General features: G+C 37.1%; 1 pseudogene; it reads left to right on the plus strand.

The window, feature by feature from the left end:
• The first annotated feature begins 3,615 nt into the window (after positions 1 to 3,615).
• Positions 3,616 to 3,745, plus strand: LOC123324118 (annotated as a pseudogene).
• The last annotated feature ends 308 nt before the right edge of the window (positions 3,746 to 4,053 follow it).

Raw genomic sequence — 4,053 nt, forward strand, 5'->3', positions numbered from 1 at the left:
TCCCACAGAGACTGAACCAGGAGCTCCTTCCCACTGATGGTCACGTTTCAAAGTGTTGGCTCTAAGGTTCTTCAGGGAGACATTCCTAAGCTGTAAAACCGTCTAGAGGCTTCTAAGAAGATTTACATCTCAAAGGGGCAGAGAAAGCACTCACAATTACAAGTTTATTCAAGATGTGGGGAACATTAAAGGCCCCTTAGTCATATTCATTCCCTTAAAATGACCAGAAATCTCCCCTGAGAAAATAATGTACCCCTCTTTAGTTCCTGCTTACAGGTCATCATCATTACCCTACCTTATACCTTAGTACTGCCATCACCATTCCCCTAGTTTATATAATAAGATATAATTTGCTTTTCAAATTTTTTTCTAAAGAATGCATTTTTAGCAATGCAATCTCCTGTCTTGCTTTCTAGAAGAACCTGCATTTCCTCAGTTTAAAAAAAAGAAATCATGAAAATAATGCAGCGTAACAGAATGTCTCTGGCTAAAATGATTAGCAGCGTGGAAACCGAATCAAGGCACCCAACAAAAACACGGGAAGGGATTTAAAATGTTTAAATTTTACTTGAAAACCCCTATGCTGTAATAGAACTCCAGTGAAATTTTACTAAATATATTCACTTTCAATTGTGAGGACATTTCCCCTTTTAATCAGTGGCTATGGGAAGTTAACAAAAAGAGCTCAAATATTTTTAATGGCTTTAGAAATAGGACATGAACTTATACATAGACTATTCATACATTTATTTTTAATTTTGTAATTCTGCTCAAAATAAATACCTTGCCCCTTGTATGGAGATGGAAAATACATGGATATTGTTAATGCTCATACTGTGCACTTTAACTCGACTTCCTTTAAGAAAAGCTATAATACATTCTGCATTACACGCACCCCCTGGAAATTGCACAGCTAATTGCAATGCCGAGGTAATCAAACTGTACATTAGTTTGTTTGTTTTTTTTTTTTCTCTCGCATTTCTCTATGTTTAGTTTTCTTTTAGAATTTTTAAATCTGCCTGGCTAGGGTCTGGGGGAGGGGAAGAAAAGAGGAAAACTCTCTTCTACTGGACCTGATTCTCTCTTTCCAGCCAAAGCTGCTGGCCTTAGGGGAGGTCTTCCCAGCCTGACACTGTAACAAAATCCTCTATGAATCATCTTGCCACTTATGTGGAAGACATCAAGTGGATACTTAAGTTTCTCTCTCTCTCTCCTTGATTTGTTTACTTTGAATACTAATGAAGAGTGTGGACATTTGCTTCCCACAATCACAGTTAAAACTTAAAGCAAATGCCAGTCTGGCTTGGCCCCTCCCTCCTGCCACAGTGCTTTTTGCCTGAAGTATCAGATTTGAAACATTGACTCCAACAGTCAAAACTGATACTTAAAAAAAACCCAAAATGTTAAAAATAATAATGATAAAAAGACAGACACTTTAGTCCAGTTTGTTCTTGGAATCACCATCCAGATTATTTTTCCCTTAGATTCCATTAAGGACAGAGTTCTAAAAATCTATCCATATCATAGTTTTTATTTGATGTGTAAATCTTTTTTGAGGTTTTAAACATGAAGTTTCAAGATAATCTTTTTGTTATATTTTGTTTTAAACATTTTTTTAAATCTGTTGAATGAAATTAAGCCCTGGATTTCTATGGAGGAAGTTGAAGACAGGCAGGGGGAAATTCTCAATATATATAAGTCTCAAATGTTTAGACAGGAGATATGTCCTTTGGCAAGAAACAGCATCGTTGCAAATAGCTTAAAGCAATGCACTTTTTTTTTTCATTCAAGGACTGGAAATATGGATTTTTCTTCTTCATTAAATAAACATCTTATTGCTCACATGAGTTTATTTTCTTTTCTCTATCTTAAAGTTAATAGAATCACAACTGGGTGATCATCGCAATTGCATGGGTACGTACGTGTGTGCTGTGTATTTTTCAAAGGCCTGAGGTAGTAGCAACAGTAGGGCAAATATTGGTTCCTAACTCTTGCCAGGCAATTTTAGACAAGGGGATTGCACAGTTAAGAAGGGATTTGAGATCTTCAGAATAGTGAAGCCAATGAAATATAAATAAATTGTAGTGACAGAGACTGTATGAGCAGTAGGAGTTCTTACCAATTCAAATACAGGGCATTTGAACCCCTATATGAGTCATGACTCAGTTATGGATCATGGCAAGGTTTGGTGGTGAGTGAAGAGTGTGTGGCTGAGGTGTGGAAGGAAAGCCAGTTCTGCCTTAATTCAAAGTTCACTTGCTGGAAATTAGCATTTCTCTAACTGAATTTCTCTAATCTCCTATAAATCTACAAAGAGATAATTATGTTTCAATATTAGCCATTAAGGTATAATCTCAAGCGAAAAAGTAAAACCGTGTTTAAAGTAAAAATACATAACATCTGCTTTGCATTTCATTTAACTGATTCCATGGAATAAAGAATATCATGAGAATGGTCTCTGACGGCAATAAAAGTGAAGTAAGAATGTTTAATGCTTTGCATTCAATAAACTGTATTCCACTGTTGATCTCAAAAAGTAATCACTGCATCTGCCTTTAACAGTTATATCTTCACATAACGAATTAGTAAACTCTATTTATTAGCAATGGATAAATGTCAGTTAAAAAAACTCCAATAGCACACCTAGTGGCCAGATGTGGGTTTCATTCTCCCATAAAAGGAACCAGGGATGCTTGGAGAAATGGTGGTTTCTAGGGTTGGGGGAAGGCATATACAAGATGAGTCTTCCAGAAAGTAAGGAAGGGTCCAAAACCAACCAAACCAAACCAAACCAAACACCCCTGTTAATGGGGTATGTTGACCAACACAGAGCCAACTGGAAGAGCTTCCGTTGATCTAAGGTGGCACAATTACAGCAAAAAATAAAGAATCACTATACTTTAATCTGAAGTATAACATGTTCTTGAGTTCATATTGAGTTCAATAAAAACATGAGGAGAAATAGAAATCTCCAGTGTTGAAGCATACAAAATAATGGATGTAGACACTTCACCCTCAAGGAGGTGGAGCATGACTCCCCATCCCCCAGGCTTGGACTTGCTTTCAAAGAGTGAAATACAGAATGGGGACCACACAGGGAATGTACACAGGAGGAACCTGACAAACTCTACCTCAGTCGTGTGTGCGAGGCCAACATCAACAGCGATCCATCAGAGTGTCAGTGAGATCACATAATGTAATGAGAATGGCACATTACCTCCGAGATTTTCCTCCCCCAAACCCCTACCCCAGACCAATTACAAGATAAACAGACAAATCCCAACTGAAGGTCATTCTGCAAAATTCCCGACTGTCCTCAAAACTGTCCTCAAAACTGTCAAGGTCATCGAAAACATGAACAGTCTAAGAAACTGTGACAACCAAGAGGAGCCTAAGGAGACATGAGGACTAAATGTAATTTGGCATCCTGGATGGGGTCCTGGGACAGAAGGAGGACTTGGAGAAAAAATAAGGAATGTATGCTATTTAGTTAATAGTAGTGTAATGATGCTGGTTTATTAATTCCTACTGTAAGATCTTAATAACAGAGGAAAATGAGCAGGGAGTATATGAGACCTCCATTCTAAATTCCTCTATGAATTGGAAACTGTTCCAAGCTTTGCACGGTTGCAGTATCATAGCCAATGAGGTTTATCCAAGGCGCGATCATTGCTAATTGAAAACTGTTCCAAAAAATAAGTTATTTCAAAAAAAACCTTACAGAACTACTGCATCATCAGCTCATTTCTATTAAGTCCTCAACTATTATCATTTAATTTCATCCTATTTAATTTTCCTATATGCAAGAGTGATTCTTGAACATAGCAAAGATTTCTAAAAATATTATGGAGCTATGATACTTTAATAAAAGCTTTCACTTTAATTAAATTAGAAGGAAATCCTCTATCCTCTTTTTTTTCCCTCCAGGGAGGGAATGTTGTGTCATCTTATTAGCAGGATTTCCTTTAGGGCCCTTTCCCTCTTTGATGGATTTGTTGTAGGCAAGGAACCCTGGAAGATAGGGCTCTAGCCAAGGGATATTTCATTTATATA

Source organism: Neomonachus schauinslandi, chromosome 2, assembly GCF_002201575.2.
Source record: "Neomonachus schauinslandi chromosome 2, ASM220157v2, whole genome shotgun sequence".
Taxonomy (NCBI): Eukaryota; Metazoa; Chordata; class Mammalia; order Carnivora; family Phocidae; genus Neomonachus; species Neomonachus schauinslandi.